Below are 18,927 nucleotides of genomic sequence, written 5' to 3' on the forward strand. Positions count from 1 at the left end.
GAATATAATAAAGGGACCCCAATTTAGCCTCTGAAAGCAATAGCTGTTAAAATTAACAATAAGCTCAAATAGCTCTTAACCATTGGCTGTGCAAACATTTAACCTGTTTTTGATTTGAGGCTGGCAACTCAACACAGACAAACAGCACTGTTTGTGGTGAAGAATGGAAAAGCCAGTTTCAGAGTATGATGGGAAAAGCTTTGAAACTGAAGCAAATCTCTGCGAGGCTAGCAGATCATCTGCATAATTTTCCCCATCAGCCTTCCTGGAAAGGCATGGCAACAAGGGGTTTAAATTAAATCTTGGCGTGTTTGGATAAGATATCTCAAACATTACCCCTAAAGTGGTAATGTTTTAGTGGTCTAGATCTAAGGAAGTAATGCTACCCCTCTATTCTGCTTTAGTTAGACCACATCTGGAATATTGTGTCCAATTCTGGGCACCACAGTTCAAGAGAGATATTGACAAGCTGGAATGTGTCCAGAGGAGGGCGACTAAAATGATCAAGGGTCTGGAGAACAAGCCCTATGAGGAGCGGCTTGGGGAACTGGGCATGTTTAGCCTGAAGAAGAGAAGGCTGAGAGGAGATATGATAGCCATGTATAAATATGTGAGAGGAAGCCACAGGGAGGAGGGAGCAAGCTTGTTTTCTGCTTCCTTGGAGACTAGGACGCGGAACAATGGCTTCAAACTACAAGAGAGGAGATTCCATCTGAACATTAGGAAGAACTTCCTGACTGTGAGAGCCGTTCAGCAGTGGAACTCTCTGCCCCGGAGTGTGGTGGAGGCTCCCTCTTTGGAAGCTTTTAAGCAGAGGCTGGATGGCCATCTGTCAGGGGTGATTTGAATGCAATATTCCTGCTTCTTGGCAGGGGGTTGGACTGGATGGCCCATGAGGTCTCTTCCAACTCTTTGATTCTATGATTCTATGATTCTATGATTCTAAAGCAAGCTTTAAACACAAGGGTGCAAATTATAGAGAAGCAGAGGGAAAACATGGGATCTACAGTAAAAGTGACAGTAAATTAATAGGTGAGAACAAATAATGATTCTGATGTCAGCACACCAAATGTACAGAGTTTGGGAAACAAACAAGATGACCTTGAAGTTCTAGTATCACAATGGTAATGTGATAGAATGATCCCCAGAACTATATTATAAGAATGAATAACAACTATGCATTATATAGGTATGGCAGAAAAGGAGAAGGTGTAGCATTAAACATTGAAGACAAATTCAGTTTTGTCCATGACATTGATCAGAGTGAACCAGGTAAAAATAAAAAGAAAGAAACCTACAATGTGGTAGGATTTTACTATAGGCTATTAACTGGAGAAGAGGTAGTAGAGATGATGATGGTCAGGGAAGGAAATTGCTAAAATTTCAAAGATGCAAGAATTAGTGGTTATGTGAGAAATCAAGTATCCTGATAAATGCTGGGAGACTAACTCTGCTAACCTGTCCAGCAAATTCTTGATGTATCTTGCAGATATGTAATTCCCCATTTCAAAAGGCAGAGGAAGGTGAAAGGGATCAGCAATCCTGGACTTGATCTTAACCTTTAGGGAGGAGTTGGTCATCATAATCAATATAGTACTTGAGGGGGAAATAACTATGTCATGCCCGGATTCACAACTGTGGTTCAAGGTAGAGTATAGTTAAACACAGATCACAGATATCAGGAATAGTGATTTCCACAAGCTCAAGGAAATCCTGAGTGAAGTCTCAAAGCTAAAGATGCAAAAAGAAAAAAAAATCCAGCAAGAATTGGAGTTCTTGAGGAAAGAGTTGTGAAATACACAATCACAAATAATCCCATGGAAGAGGAAAATTGGGAAACATCTAAAAAAGCCAAAGTGTTTGCAGAGCAGACTCAAGGATGGAGTGAAAATAAAAAGAGCATGTATAGAAATGGAAGGAAGGATGAATCATGAAGGAAGAGTGTAAATGTGTAGCCAAGCTTGAAGGAATAGTATAGGAAAAGCTAAAGCTGAGAATGAGCTGACATTGCAGACAACGGGAACAAAGGGGCCTTTTCCCAGATACATTTAAAGCAAGAGAATGTCAAAGGAAATAGAGGAACTGCTGCTCGGTAAGGGTGATAAAATGCTAGCAGATCACAATGAAAAGGCAGACCTTCTCAATACTTATATTGCCTCAATTTTGGGAACAGTGTGCATGCATGCATCAACAGAGATCTTCGTGAGGGAACCACAAATCAAAACTCACAAGGAGACAGTCGGGAATCACCTAGTTAACCTCAATAACTTCAGATATAGAGTGACGGACATACTGCACCCCAGAGTATGATGTAATTTCTGGATCAGATGATGTGCTAGAGGACTGGGGAAGGGCAAACAGTGTCCCTTTCTTCACAAGGGGTGAAAAAGATACAGGACCAACATATTAGTCAGTCTGGCCTCAATACCAGGAAGAATATTAAAATGGATTACAAAGGCATCTGTTTGCCAGTATCTTGGTGACAAGGCAGTGATTAATAAGAGTCAGCATAGATTTGTCAAGAACAAATCCTGCCAAACTAATTTTATATCTTTTTTATCAGATTTAGTAGATGCTTTATTTATTTATTTAGTGTCAAAAGCATTGCATAAATAAACAAATATAAAACTGATAAAATAGAGGGAACACAAGCAGATAAATAATTTTAGACCAAAAACAGGCAACAGCGACTGCATTGTCTGTAGCTTTAAACAGTTCTTCCTCTGTGCTTGAGGCAGGGCATTGTGGGCAAGCATACAGACATGGAGTTGTTTGTTCTGCTCCACAATCGCACAAAGTGGAGGATTCTTCTAGGTAGTATCATTTAGCCAGGTTGTCTTTTGATCTCCCAACACCACTTCTGAGTCTGTTCAGGGACTTCCAGGTTGCCAATTCTTGGTTTGCCCCTGGAGGCAGATTCTCATGGGGGGGGGGGGGGCATCCATTTGGGATTTCCTGGTTTAGCTGCCCAGAGGGGATGTTAATGTTGGGGAAACATTAAGAGGAGTGGTGGTTCTCATGAAAATTTTACTTGATTTCAGTCTACTGGGAGGAGGCTGATAGCCATGCAGTGGGTGGATTTCACAGTATTCAACCTTATTCTTCTCACAGTTGGCAGCAACTTCCCATCGTACATCAGGGGGCATTGCCAACTAGCTTACAGAGTCTATCAACAGGTCTAGGTTTGAGACATCCTGTGATTATTCTACATGTTTCGTTCAGTACTATATTCACCTGCTTTGTGTGGGCAGACTTGTGCCAAACAGGGCAGGCATACTTAGTAAGACAAGGCTGATGTTCTTATTAATTCTGGGTCTGCACCCCATGCGCTTTTAGTAAGTTTCCGCAGGATGCTATTGCACACAGTTACTTTGTGCTTGGTGTTCATACAGTGTTTCTTAAATGTTAATGTTCGATTTAAGGTGACGCTGAGATATTTAAGATGGGAACAGTGTTCAAGCTTTTGGCCTTCCCAGGTAACTTTCAGTTTCCTTTTGGCTTCACGGTTACGTAGGTGGAAAGGATATAAAACTTTGCATTCACTGTTAAAATCACGCCATCCACAATCACAACTGCAGTTCCAATCATCCACATTTGCCAAGAGGTTCACAATTTAACACATTGGGGCAATAATGGGTTATAGAGCTGATACAGAGACCACCCTGACTGTTCTCTGGGCCAACTCTATAAACCATTACTGCCCCAATGTGTTAAATTATGAAACTCTTGGCAGATGGGGATGATTGGAACTGCAGTCTAACACAGGATTGTGGCAGTTCAGAGAAAGCTGATATACGCATAGAGAAGCAAGGTAAAATGTACCAAGTCCAACATCTCACACAGGGCATAAGAACAGGGAAGATATAATACATTCTAAGTAGCCTATATATCAGAACAGCATGGACTTGTCATCCAACAGCTATTCTGACACCTTTGAGCAGAACGTGCTTTCTCCCAAGAGGCTTTATCAACTGGTGTCAATTCTAAGCTAGTGGTAATGGCCTCAGGCAATTTGGATGTCATTAAAACGGCTGGGCAGAAGCAGATGTCTAATTGAGTGAACAACAACTTTAGCTCGGTAATCAAATTAATTATAGCACTACCTGTCTGGATAGGAGGAAAAACTCACCTTGGTAGCTCCTACAAATCGGCCACAGGGCATAAATATTTTCCATGGCAGTTCTGTCTGGTGTTCCCTCCTCTTTGTTCTATTTAAGGTCATTTCATAATCTTGACAATCCTGCCTTTTTGTGAAATTCAAAGATTTCTTTATGGTTTACACCGCCTGGAACTGCAAGCATATTTTGAATTATTATTTCTCACAATTTATCCATGATTCCATAGCACTGAGTCATGGCAGTTAAAGTGGTGACAAACTGCATTACTTCTGAGAATAGAGATGGCCAAAGTAAACACGTTCCGATCTCTCAACCTTGCCAAGTTCAAGAAGGAAAAGAAAAACAAGGTCAACAAATCTAGGGAGATAAAATTGATAGGAAAAAGAGGAGGAGTCTAGACTGTAGCACCTACCTTCTAATTAAATCTATAGCTTTAAATATGTATTAAGGTGTTTTTTTTTTCCGTGTAGGAGCAACTTGAGAAACTGCAAGTTGTTTCTGGTGTGAGAGAATTGGCCGTCTGCAAGGACATTGCCCAGAGGATGCCCAGATGTTTTACCATCCTGTGGGAGGCTTCTCTCATGTCCCTGTGTAGGGATCTGGAGCTGACAGAGGGAGCTCATCAGCGCTCCCCCCAGATTTGAACTGGCAACCTTCAGGTTGGCAACCCAACCTTCAAGTTAGCAGTCCTACCAGCACAAGGCTTTAACCCATTGCGTCACCGGGGGCTCCTTGTATTAAGGTGATATTAAACCATAAGACCAGTGTTTCTCAACCTTCCTAATGCCTAACCCCTTAATACAGTTCTTCACGTTGTGGTGACTTCCAAACATAAAATTATTTTCGTTGCTACTTCATAACTGTAATTTTGCTACTATTATGAATCAGCATGTAAATATCTGATATGGAGGATGTATTTCCATTCACTGGACCAAATTTGGCACAAATGCCCAATATGCCCAAATTTGAATACTGGTGGGGTTCAAGTTCTGAGCTGCTGAACTTGCTGACCAGAAGGCTGCAGGTTCAAATCTGGGGAGCAGCATGAGCTCCCACTGTTAGCTCCAGCTTCTGCTAACCTAGCAGTTTGAAAACATGCAAATATGAGTAGATCAATAGGTACCGCTCTGGTGGGAAGATTGTAGTTTGCCTACAATCAAAGAGCATTCTGAACTCCACCAACAATGGAATTGAACCAAACTTGGCACACAGAACTCCCATGGCCAACATAAAATACTGGTAAGGGTTTGGTGGGCATTGACCTTGAGTTTGGGGGTTGTAGTTCACCTACATCCAGAGAGCACTGTGGACTCAAACAATGGTGGATCTGGACTAAACTTGGCCTGGATACTCAATATGCCCAAATGTGAACAATGGTGGAGTTTGGGAGAAACAGAATTGACATTTGGGAGTTGTAGTTTCTGGGAATTATAGTTCACCAACAATCAAAGAGCATTCTGTACCCCACCAACGATAGAATTGGGTCAAAACTTCCCACATGGAACCCCCCATGACCAACAGAAAATACTGTGTTTTCTGGTGGTCTTTGGTGACTCCCCTAACACCACCTCACAACCCCCTTGGGGGTCCCAACCCCCAGGTTGAGAAATGCTATTATTATTATTAACTTTATTTGTACCCCGCTAGCATCTCCCGAAGGACTCGATGCAGCTTACAAAGGCCAAGGCCTCAATTAAACAATAACATAACAAATACACAACTTAAAGCAAATAAAAAATAATTAAAGCAATATCAGACACTTCTACCAAAATGATGATGAAATGGTGTCTTCCTCACTAGTGATTTAATTTGTGAAAGAAATAATTATAATAGTGTCCTTCCAAGAAGTTGTTTGAATCATGAGTTAAATTAATTTGGTTCAGATCACATCAACCCTGTGAAGAACTTTTTTGGGTCAGATTAAAGGCTTCTTAAATCCAAAATTCTGTTTATACAGAGGTCAACCAATTGCCTATGGGAAGCCCAACAGGAGGAAACATGAATAAAACTGAACATATTTCATGTTTTGGAATGGTGGAAAAGGCTGACAAAGACCTAAGAACTGACTACGTCATATGACCCAATGGTTCATTAATGCCTTGGTGGATGCTTTATAAATTCGTACCAAAATAATTAGCAGCATGAATATGTTTTTGAGTCACAAGATGGGAAGTGCTATGAAAGTACAAAATAGCCCTTGCCACTGAATGAATGAAGAACTTTAGAAGATAAGTCAACACCTGTCATTATTCTGCCTTGGGAATGCCTCAATTAAAAACATATCTTAAAGATAAGAATGCTGCCAAGGTGTGCTGGTGCCTTACCAAATGACAACTCCTATGACCCTATAGCATTGATCCATACTGGTTAAAATTGTGTCAAATCCATTAATTCTGCAGTGTACATGAACCCCCAAACAAGAAACATTTCTGTCATACAGAAAGCTCCAGAGTAGCTGTCTCAATTACAATCTCTGAATATAATCCAGAAATTATAATCAAGACAGACAATCTGAAACCTTGTGACATAAAAGTTTCCTGTTTAATTCACAGGTTAATCTGGATTTACAGATTAAACAGGTATAATGCCTGGATTAGGGTACAAGCCATACAAGGCTCAGAGATCTGATCACATGCAAAATTACATGCTAGAGTGATTCCTACTCTTGCCATTCCAGACACCATCTCTGCTGCAGCCAACCAGTCTGACAAAGCTATAGAAAAAAAACCAGCAACTAAAAGCACACAGAAGAGAGTGTGAATGTGTGTTTAAAAAATTAATAAACAGAGTGAGTTTTCTGCACTGTATGGCCATGTTCCAGAAGCATTCTCTCCTGATATTTTGCCCACATCTATGGCAGGCATCCTCAGAGGCAGTAAATAAGAGGAATATTCAAATAACAGGAAAATTCCTGACATGAAACAATCATGGCCAGCTAACACCTCCCAGGAAAGGATCCCCAGGCAGCAATCAGCCAGGCTTTGAAGGTACAAGGCCATTAAATGAAGGTGGCCAATTGTGATATTCACACTTGCCTCAAACAGACAAGAGTTCTTTCTCCCACTCTGGACTCCACAGACATCTAAACCTAACTTGCCTAGTTTCTAACAGACCCCTCAACCTCTGAGGATGCCTGCCATAGATTTGGCCAAAACATCAGGAGAGAATGTTTCTGGAACATGTCCATACAGCCCGGAAAACTAATAGCAACCCAGTGATTCCGCCCATGAAAGCCTTCGACAACATGTAGTACATATTGTTGCTTCTAGCTGAACATAAGAAGACATAAGATATAAGATAACAACATAATATAATATAACTTTAAACATAATATAAAACATAACCTAACGCAAAAGGTGAGTTGAGCTCCCTTTATCTTGCACACAAAGGTTAACTCAAGACTTTGCTTGTCTCTCCTAAATTTTGATACTTTCAGATGAAGAGAGGGGCTTTAATATTTGAAGACTGATTATTGCAAATATAAATTTATGACATCCATAATATCTTGCACTTTTGAAATAGTATATATGAAAATGAGCATTGAAAAAATTCTTCACCCCAGGGAAATATCTTGCTCATTGTCATATTCACTGGATTTCCTCTCCGATGAGTTTGAGATGCCATACTAAAAGTTTAGAGAGTTAGCTAATATTCCTTTTCTGTTCATATTTACTTTTAACTTAACACTGTTGTTCATACTGTACTGCAACTGTGTTGTTATGCTCACTTTATTTTTTTAGATGTGTTGTTTTGTAGATCAATTGATGATGGAACGGGATCAGTTGTGTAGATCAATTCATGGAAAGATGGGGTATAAATATCTTAAATCAACAAAGTAAAAAAAAATCCCTGCGGTTCAGTTAAGGGGAATCTGTTTTGCTCCACACATGAAAATTTTCAAAACAAGATGGAGAACATGCTGTGCTTTCTCTTCAGAGTTAGATGCCATACAAGTTTTTTGCTGCACGTATTGCCACCTTATGGGAGCAAAGAGGACCTCTATATTATATCTTGTCACATAAAAATTGAATGCTCCGCCACCTGCGCTCTATATAATTATTTCAGGGCCCACACCCATCTTCAACTGGCAGATCTATTTGGTGTTTCAAACCAAAAGTTCAATAATCACCCCTTCTCATCTTTTGCATTAAAGAAAATCCAATAATAGTCAAATAATTAACTAATATTTGGTGCCTATCCATGCCATTCAAAATTCCATGACGTGATGTGGCTGCTTCATTCTGCCCAACACTTCATGACTCTTAATGCAACAAGGCTTTTTTTCTAAGCCAGGTGTAGGAATCATACAACTCTCCGGATGTTGCTGGATTACAACTCCCAGGAATTATCATTATTAGCTCTGTTGCTGATGGAAATTGCAGTCCAACAACATCTGAAGGGCTGCACAATTCTGAGTTCTACTGTAGGCCAAAGTAATGTATGGAGAGGAGAGTTTGTGTGGTGAACTGTGCTTCCAAGGACAGTGCACAGCGAAGTCGTTATACGTTATTCTTTGCAACAGAAGAACATAGGATGTATTCATACCAGATCAATTAAACCAGGAGAATGGCAGAGAATATGCTCCCATGACTGTTCTCCTTCCCTGAACTGTTGTGCTTATTTGTGCAAAAATATTTCTGTCGAATTCCGGTGCCTCTTGTTTATCCTGTGGTTCCCAACCCTATAAGACATGTTTCTTCCTAAGCTCCCAGGCTCTGAATTTCCTGACGTAAAAGCTTTCCCTCCAAATCAGTTTCCTTCTGCCAGCTCCATCTCAGCTGTGTGCCTCAGGCGCTCATTCTCTAACTGGGTCACATCCACCTTAAGTGGCTCCTGCTGAGTGGGAGGAAGGCCTGTGCCCAAGGGACATTATATTTTGCCAAGTAGGGAGTACCTTCCAAGAGAGGGCCTCAACCAAAAATCACAGAGCTGTTTTATGAGGAGGAAGCTAGTGCTCTTCTTCAAAATGATACACAGCACATGGGGCATTCCTGAGATGGTGACAATACAAGACGGTCCAGGTGTGAAAAGGCTAAAGGTGTGAAGGGGCCATGGCGAGCATAAAGCCATGCACTAGAATTGGATTTTGGCAATTTGGGGATTGCTCCTGCCATCTCCTTTGCTTTCCTTGACCAAGGTGTCTTCCTTTGTCTCCTCATCACTGTCACTCCACAGCATCTCTTCTATCTGTTTCCAGATGGGATGACACATCCAATCACTCCTGTTTGGCATTTTTTTGTTGCTACACAGGCAAATTTCCCCAGACATGCATTCTAAACAAGAGTTGGCAGCTGAGTCTACTTTCCTTCTCATACTTTCTGAAAGGTTGACTGAGCAATGCTACCTTTTGAGCTTTGTTCTGCAGAATTGTTAAGACTCTCCTGAATAAATTTGGCGTGTTGAGCCATGGTGGACATTTTTGGTTCCAGAGACAGAAAAATCCATCTTCCACTAATTACATTCATTAATGGGGCACAGTATTACTAGACATTTCTCCTCTGAGTCCCCTTCAGGGTGAGACAGAGCAGAATATAAATATAGTGTTGGTTTTAGAAGATGCCTGTGGTCATTTGATACAGCTTTTTTTTAAAAAGTTTCTTTATTGTTACATGCTTGAAACTGTGGATTCAAAATATAGTGGAAGGAAATTTAGAAGGTGGCCCATTCCTACTGAGAGGAGGCATAAGCATTTTAAAAGAGCCAGGGAGATTTATGGCTCTTCACATGTTGATAAAATATTATTTCCTTGACCATACAGCTTTGATCATTGCCATTGTTGGAAACCTGACTCCATTTTAGAAAGTAGTGCTGGCTTGAGCCCCTTTAACTTCTGGTGTAATCCATACAGCAACTTGTAACAACCCACAAAAGTTATTACAGACACAACAAAATAGCCATAAAACACGATAATAATTTGAGTCACTAATGATGAACATCTATGCCTGACAATTGATTATTCAGACTGGAGTTGATGGGTTTTTGAAGTCCACCAACATCTAAAAGGCCACAAGTTCTGCACCCCTTATTAAAACAGAAATATATAGGGCATTGTCTCATCATGGAGAAGACCAGATAATCTGGGTATCTGCTCAGTATTCTGTTGGCTGGCAACTGTTGAGAGACCAGCCTCTGTTCTTTCTTCTCAGTGTTGTTTCACATTAGATCAGATAATCTCTCTAGGCTTCCAGTGAGCTCCAGACTGACTCTGGGGATTTTGAGATGTGGACAGCTGTATTGGGGTGGTCAAAAACCTACCAATGTGTCACTGGTCAGAAACAGCTCCCCAGCAGAGCCTTGGTGGCGATGCCATCAAATGATAGAACCATTGAGTTGGAAGAGATCACAAGAACCTATTCTACCATGCAAGAACACACAATCAAAGCCATCCCTTCTCTGCTTTAAAAAGTTTAACAGAAGACTCCACCACACTCTAAGGTAGTATATTTCACTGTTTAACGGCTCTTCATAACATTCAGGTGGAATCTCTTTTCCTATAGTTTGAATCCATTACTCCCTGTGCTATGTTCGGTCCATCTTCATGGCTAGGCTTCACTGTTGCCATAGAAACATAGAGTTGGAAGAAACCACTAGGGTCAACCCCCTAGTATGTAGGAATGCACAATCAAATCACTCTCAATAGATGGTCATCCACTTCTGTTTAAAATATCCAGAGAAAGAAACTGTACTAAATCACAGGTTTTAGTGAGGGGCAAAAAAATCCTGGGATTTCAGGAGAGGTCCACATACAGACCTGTTGGTCCCAGGATTTCTATTTCCATTGTCCAAGATTTGATGCTTTGTTCTGGGATTTAGAAGCTCCCAAGATGGCTGCCGCAGGACTTCTGCCAGAAACTGGCAGTTTTTTAAAAACCTGCCTCTGCATGATGCATATATGTGGATATGAGGAGATTCCGTTATGCAGATCATCATAAAAGTTTTGTTCTATGTGCAGGCCAGAGAAAATGTGCCCTCCACACGTTTCATGACGTTTCTGGCAAACAAACAAAGTTGTTGCCTTCTACTCAAGTGTCACCTTCTTTTTAGGAACTGTCCAATCAACAACAAGCATCTAAAACCCGGGAACAAACCCAGATAAAAAATCCCGACATTTCCAATTGCAGGGACATACAGACATGTGAAGATCCAGATATTTGGCTCAAAACTGCAATATTCCTGCACCTGGAAATCTCGTGTTTTTTGCCTTTTGTAGCAATTACTTCCAGGTTTACAGGGAATAGCGTCTGGCCATCCTCCTGTTTGCTGCGGGATAAAGATACTGTCTGGATGGGCCCTGACTGAGGCAGCATGTTCCACTCTCAGACAGCTCTTCCTGTCAGGAGATTTTTTCTAACAATTAGATGGAATCTCATTTCCTGCATTTGAATCCATTGCTCCATGACCTAGTCTCTAGAGCATTAGAAAACAAATGTGTTCCCTCCTCAATGTGACATCCTTTCAAATATTGTCACCTCACCAGAAGCGACATTGCCAGCAAAACTCTGCCAAGGAACTGCTTTTGGCTGGTGAAACAGTGCCAGTGGAGGAGGCTCCAATATGCCGTCGACCTGGCTGTCTGACTGGACTAAAAATGGATTCAAGTCATTCCCATGCTGTATCTAGAGAGCATGGTACTCCGGATTATTTCAGGAGGTGCTAAAGCAATCAAAGAAGAGGATTTTTGAAAAAAGAGCTCATGGCCACCATACAAATGTATTAATCTTCATTTATTTAATGCAATAGGATTTTTTGGTTGCAAGGAAGTTTGGAAATGAATGCATGATAGATCCATTCAGAAAAACTGGATTCACCATCCTATCATTCCTTGCCCTCTATTCCATTGGCAGGAAATATTATTCAATAACAAGCACATCAGCTTTTGCAAGATTAATGTCAGGAAAGCAGGGAATACCCACACTGCAGTTCATAACATTAAATAAATGGATCAAATAAGACTTGATCCAGTTCTTTGCACTTACAACCTTGACAAATGGTCAGCAAAGGACTTATGTTAGTTTTAACAACTCACGACTAGTAACCTGGCAACTGGTTTTCATATATATATATATATATATATATATATATATATATATCTTCCACTGGCCTTTTGTTCTTCTCATTTGTTATGTCTCCAAGCAGAGCTAATTATATTACTTTTCCTATGTTCACTTAGGCCCCCATGGGGTTTTCATTTTTTAATACTTATATTATTGCTTTTTTGCATAAAGACTCTCTTTTCTCTTTGAAAAAGAATCTGCCACTTTCTTATTTGGAAAAAGTAGTTATTTAAAAGCTAGATTTTCCTCTGGCGATTTGTATATTGCTCCAAATCAAGCTGGACAAGATAAATAATGGGTAATAGAAGTTAATTATAGTGTCAGGCAATTTCAGTATCAGGAAATGGTGTGTTTCAGATATATGGCATGCCCTATTGACAAGAACATCAAAATATAGCCCATCTCTCATCTACAGACAGAAAAGGATCTCTCTCCCAAAAACTAGGAGTTCATAGGAAAAGAACTAGGAGTGCATAGGAAAACAGAACTAGGAACTAATTGGTAATTAATTCCTTCTTGCAATACCTAAATTGCCTGGTGGTTGAAAATGTACTGATGTGTAGCATCACTCTTTTTGCAGTTAATCTGTGAAAGAAATGCGGTTTCACAGCACTTTAACTGCCTTAACTCGATGCTATGAAACCATGGGAGCTGTAGTTTGGTGAGGCACCCACACACTTTGGTAGAGAAGGCTAAAGACCTTGCAAAACTACAAGTCCCATATTCCATAGCACTGAACCATGGCAGCTAAAGTGGTGTCAAATAGCATTTCTTCTTCAGTGTAGATCAGTGGTTCTCAACCTTCCTAATGCCGTGACCCCTTAATACAGTTTCTCATGTTGTGATGACCCCCCAATCATAAAATATTTTTGTTGCTACTTCATAACTGTAATTTTGCTACTGTTATGAATCATCATGTAAATATCTGATATGCAGGATGTATTCACTGGACCAAATTTGGCACAAATACCCAATACGCCCAAGTTTGAATACTGGTGGGGTTGGGAGGGTTGATTTTGTCATTTGGGAGTTCTAGTTCCTGGGATTTATAGTTGACCTACAAGAGCATTATGAACTCCATCAACAATGGAATTGAGCCAAACTTGGCACACAGAACTCACATGACCAACAGAAGATACTGAAAGGGTTTGGTGTGCATTGACCTTGAGTTTTGGAGTTGTAATTCACCTACACCCAGAAAGCACTGTGGACTCGAATAATGATGTATCTGGACCAAACTTGGCATGAATATTCAATATGCTCAAATATGACTGCTAGTGGAGTTTAGGGAAAATAGACTTGACATTTGGGAATTGTAGTAGCTGGGATTTATAGTTCATCTACAATCAAAAATCATTCTGAACCACACCAACAATAAAATTGGGCCAAACTTCCCACACAGAACCCCCATAACCAACAGAAAATACTCATGACCCCTCCCCCAGGGATCCCAACCTCCAGGTTGAGAAACGCTGCTGTAGATGCACCATACAACAGAATCAAACAGTAGCGTAGTAACAACATAATTTGAAGCCTTTCTGCAACCCACAAAATGGGCTGCCTGAAGTAGCCCCTTCACTCTCGGAATGTCAAAGTGAAAACTAGAGACACCTCATGTAACTTTGAAGGTTGTGTAGAAGACATGTTGTTTGTTGTCTGGTTGCATGACAAACAGCACCTGCTGAAATTCCATCTTCCATACACTTATGCATTTTGTTCACTTATGTGTCGAAACTATTTCTGAATCACCTCTTAGTCCATAAGGGCTCCTGAGGCAATGGACAAAAAATGTATTGAAACAATGCAAAGACACAAACCTTTTTTTAAAAAGCCACATTAAACATTCTTTAAAAACTCCTTAAAGCAATCTAGAAACAAACTAGGAATCCAACCTGAATAAGTTAAAATAGCAAATTCAAACATTGAATGCTAGAGATGGGGCCAGCCTAACCTCATTGCATAAGGATTCCACTGTTCTCACAGAAAACTTCCTGTTTCATGTCCCACTTCACAAAGTGTTGGGACACGCAACAGGGTTTCTCTGGAAGGCTAATATGGGAGGAGATGGCCTTTCAGTTGACCTGGTGCCAAGTTCTTTAGGGCTTTGTTGGTCAACACCAACAACCTTGAATTCAAAGCCTGTGAAGTTCTTGAAGGATCAGAGTTGTATGATCTCTAAAGTGTATATGTGAGAATCAGTCTGGCTGTGCATTTTGCTCTAGCTGTATTTCCAACACACTTCAAGTAGTTAAGATGTAATTAAGGAATGAAACATTGTGACCAAATCTGCCTTCTTCAAGAAAAGTATAGGAGTTATTGCTAGTTTTCAATCTGTCAACCTTACAATTCTGTCTAATGGTAGTGCTGGCTCTGCTCCTAACTTTGATGGAAAACTTGGAAATGAATGATCACATTAAATTAAACCTCTTGTGATCTGTGTTGGAAGAAGTGAGAACACAGAATTCGGTTTCATAATATGGCAGACTAATAGAACCCCAGCTTAATATCTTCTACACTAGATCATTTTGAACTTGTCTGATGTGGGAACCCAGAAAGGTTTCCCCGCCCCAATGTATCCAGAATTGACACCATGTTTGTGATAATTTGCTACAACTGTTTCCTTCTTTCCTGGAAACTCACCATAGACCAGTAGCCGTTAGCTTATTGACTGACACATGACCATTCAAAGTTTCAGCAAATGTGCTGCAATTTTCATACCGGCAGCTCTAAGTACATACTTACCTCTTGATCACCGTATTGAGAATTTCCCTAAAAATTCACACTTAGAAACTCAAAGAGGCACCTACCTCTTATTGTGTCCTTGCATGAGCTCTTTCTATGGTAGCGAGGCCAGCTGGAGGGAGCATCTGCCAGAGGAAAGGCATGCTAGCTCACCCCAATGGCAAGAGAAGAGTCCAAAACACAAAACAAAACAACCCACCCCTTTCCATGGGATGTCTCTGCTCTGTGATTGTGCGGAATTTATGATTGCTAATATTGACAAATCACTAATGAGTATGGAACTCATCTCTGATCAAATCGATGTTTTGCATGGCCTGGAGAGGAGATGATTCAAGGACATTGGGATACATGAGGGAAAAGGATGCAAGTACTGACTATCAAACAGAGAGAAGATCTGACTTAGTTTTAAGAGGCCTTTTAATGAATTAATCATGTAATTAATTACTTAATTAATTATAATGACTACAATAATATAATAAATATGCTGATTGATGCCCTACTTTCTCCTCAGTATGGGACACCATGCAGCTCACAGTACAAATGAAAGCAAAATGCAGCTGAAAAAAATTACTTTAAAGTTTTCATGTTGTTGATGTTGTATACCTTCAAGTTGTTTCCAAATTATGATAATCCTAGGTGAACTTTCTGGGGCTGAGCATTTATAATTCTCCCAGTAACTTAGTAGGTTTCCATGGCTGAATAGGCAACCGAACTCTGGTCAACAGAGTTGTAGTCCATTGCTTAAACTATTACACTTTGGGCTCTTCCACCCAGAATATCAAGGAAGAAAATCCCACAATATCTGCTTTAAACTGGCTTATCTGAGTCCACACTGCCATATATTCCAGTTCAAAGCAGAAAATATGGGGTTTTATTCAGTTGTGTGGAAGGGACCTAAGTGTCTACCAACAATTAAATCAACTATCCTCATTTAATACAGCTTTGAAGCATTGAAGATGGAGCCAATGTGACATAGTGAGATCCCATCTGAATATAAGAGATTCAGTTTAAATGTTAGGAAGAATTTCCTAATGGTGAGAGCTGTTTCTCAGTGGAATATGTTGTCTTGGAGTCTGGTGGAGTCTCCTTTTCTGAGGCTTCTAACTAGAAGCTGGATGGCCATTTGTCGGAAGTGCTTTGATTGAGTATTCCTATATGGAGGGAGGGATGGGGTTGGACAAGATGGCCCTTGTGATTTCTTCCAACTCTATGATTTGATGATCCTATGAAACCAGAAGAGCATCAAGCCAGTGTGCTGGTGTTTTAAAGATATCCTTTTGCAGTGTGCACCACTGAGCAATGTGTGGCTCAAAGACCCATAATAGCATTTCAAAAGAAGTTCAGTCAGATTACTGAAGCCAGCAATGACATATCCTCTGTGGATAAAAATATGGACACTCTTGTATACTTGTAATGTAAGACCTCTCCTGTTCCTTCGACAAGGGTCACTGCTTCACAATGTTCTCCCTCTTGTCCTGAAGTTTTTCTTTTGTCATTTATTTATTTATCCAGTTCAGGCTTTTAGTGGAGACAGAGAGTTCAAAATGTTCAAAGCATAGAAATGTAATTTGGATTACATTTCCCAGAATTCCTGGTATCTGTTTTACACAAAATATATGTACATTTGCATTCCAACAACATGAGTTGTAACACTCATTATTCAGCAAATGATTCAACAGGTCTACTCTAGCTGGGACTAACCAGCTTGAGTATTCCTGCCTGATGCATAACTAATGTCAGTGCTTTGAATTAACTTGTTATTCTCTGGGGTTCCAGAAATAGCCACAGTGTGCATTTCTTACTGCATAATGGGACAATGAGTGGGCCCATGAGCATATACCTGGGTGTCTGGCATGCAGAAGAGTGGTATAGTTCCATTATGGAAGTACCTGTAGATTTACACTATGCAAGAACTATCCCAGATCTTGTCCTTTGTGTGCAGTTGTCCCTCCATGTTTACAGTTTTGCCTTTTGTGGATATGATTATTCACAGATTTGATTAAAGCATTCTCTAGTGTAACACTATGGTCAGCTTCTAGCAGAAATAGAGTCATGCTGGAAGACGTAGACATTTTTAGAGAGTTGCTGTCTTTGTTTTCGTGGGACATCCTGCAGCATATTTTGCTATGGTTTTTCAATGAATATCTCATTGTGTCTCAACCAATTTAATATAGTTTGTGGCAGCCACAAAAATGAATGTTCTGGAGCATAACAAGTTCTTTCAAAGTAAGCACCACACAATTAAACAGGAAATAACACTTTCAAACTAGGAACAGATTTTTTTTTCAAATTTGGTTAGGTAAAGGTTTTCCCCTGATATTAAGTGCTTTAAAAAATCCTGTTGAGCTTTACAGTATCTCCTCCAATAGAACAAAGGAGACAGAGAATTATCCTGAAATCCCCAGGCTTCTGGGACTATAAAGGTAAAGGTTTCCTTTAATGTTAAACGCAATCATGTTTGACTCTGAGGGTTGGTGCTCATCTCCTTTTCTGAGCCGAAGAGCCAGCATTGTCCATAGACATCTCCAAGATCAGGTGGCTGGCATGACTGCATGGAGCAGTGTTGCCTTCCCACAGAAGTGGTACCTATTGACCTACTCACATTTGCATGCTTTTGAACTGCTAGGTTGGCAGAAGCTGGGGCTAACTGCAGGAGCTCACCCTGCTCCCCGGATTCTCAAATTCAGCAGCTCAGCGCTTTAACACACTGTGACACTGGGGGCTCAAAGTGTTATTTTCAGTTTTCACTCTGTACCTCTAACACCAGTGAATGTGGAGGGCTGAGAGCCTTTCTATACTACCATCTAATCCAGATTACCAAAGCAGATCATCCAGATTATCTACTTTGAATGGGATTATATGAGTTTACACTGCCATATAATCCAGTTCAAAGCAAATAATATGGATTTTATATGGCAATATAGAAGGGGCCTGACTCTGCAGTTAGCACATGCAGGTGTCCATTTAAAAATATATGTTGCTATCCTGTAAATGAACTTCTGCATAATGGTGGTGGAGGCTCCTTCTTTGGAGGCTTTTAAGCAGAGGCCGGATGGCCATCTGTCGGGGGTGCTGTGAATGCAATTTTCTTGCTACTTGGCAAGGGGTTGGACTGGATGGCCCATGAGGTCTCTTCCAACTCAACAATTCTATGATTCTATAATACAAAAGAGATGGAAGGAGAAATAGAAGAAATATCAGAATGCAGTTACAGAATTTGGGGGGAAAACAATGGAGAAGCCAAAGAGCTGGAAACCTAGAGCAGCAACATACAAACCAAAAAGATATGTGATGCTTGTTGGATGTTGCTTTGGTTGGTTGGCAGGAAAGGAGCACTTGTTCTGGTGGTATGACTTCATCCCCCATGGGGGAATTATTGCTGTCAATAGAATTGCACAGATGGGGATTGCTTTGCAGTCATTTTGTGGGCCTTACATCAACCCCCAAGCAAGACTGTTGCTTCAATGACCTGGAGCTGCAGCTGACACCTCAGCTTGGGGTAACAACAGAACCGTTCCTTCCCCTCTGCACCCATTTCTTCCAATGAGGGAAGAATGCTTCCAAGCGGTTTATCAAGGTTGCAAAGCAATCTCTATTTATAGCAGCAAGCAAAAGTCTCACATACTTGCAATGCCAACAGTGATATATTTATTCAGCAGGATCCTGTCACAACATGTACATCACATTGGGGCAATTAAGAAACAGAAAATACAAGGACATTCATTCTCTCTTGCAATGCTTTCATGCTCAAGTCCCATTGGGCAGAAGAAGGAGCCAGAAAACTTTGGATAAACATCTCAAACTATGGGCAAAGCCATCTTTTTTTTTTTTTTTTTTGCATTGTCGAAGGCCGGAATTTTATGGCCGGAATTCTCTTCTGACGTTTTACCTTCATCTATGGTAGGCATCCTCAGAGGTTGTGAAGTCTGTTGGAAACTAGGAAAATTGGGCTTATATATCTGTAGAAAGTCCAGGGTAAGAGAAACAACTCTTGTCTGTTCAAGCTAGATGTG

The 18,927-nt window shown here is 40.5% G+C and overlaps 1 protein-coding gene across 1 annotated transcript in view; it reads right to left on the reverse strand.

Annotated features, from left to right (window-relative positions):
• The window catches only part of LOC132775790 (sodium- and chloride-dependent GABA transporter 1-like), a 78,522-nt gene extending 63,389 nt beyond the window's left edge, over positions 1-15,133 (reverse strand). Inside the window, exon 1 of the mRNA XM_060776749.2 lies at positions 14,980-15,133. The gene's annotated coding sequence lies outside the window, so the exon portion shown is untranslated. The remainder of the gene's footprint in view (positions 1-14,979) is intronic.
• Positions 15,134-18,927: the final 3,794 nt, after the last annotated feature.

The sequence above is a fragment of the Anolis sagrei genome, chromosome 5 (assembly GCF_037176765.1).
Source record: "Anolis sagrei isolate rAnoSag1 chromosome 5, rAnoSag1.mat, whole genome shotgun sequence".
NCBI classification, from domain to species: domain Eukaryota; kingdom Metazoa; phylum Chordata; class Lepidosauria; order Squamata; family Dactyloidae; genus Anolis; species Anolis sagrei.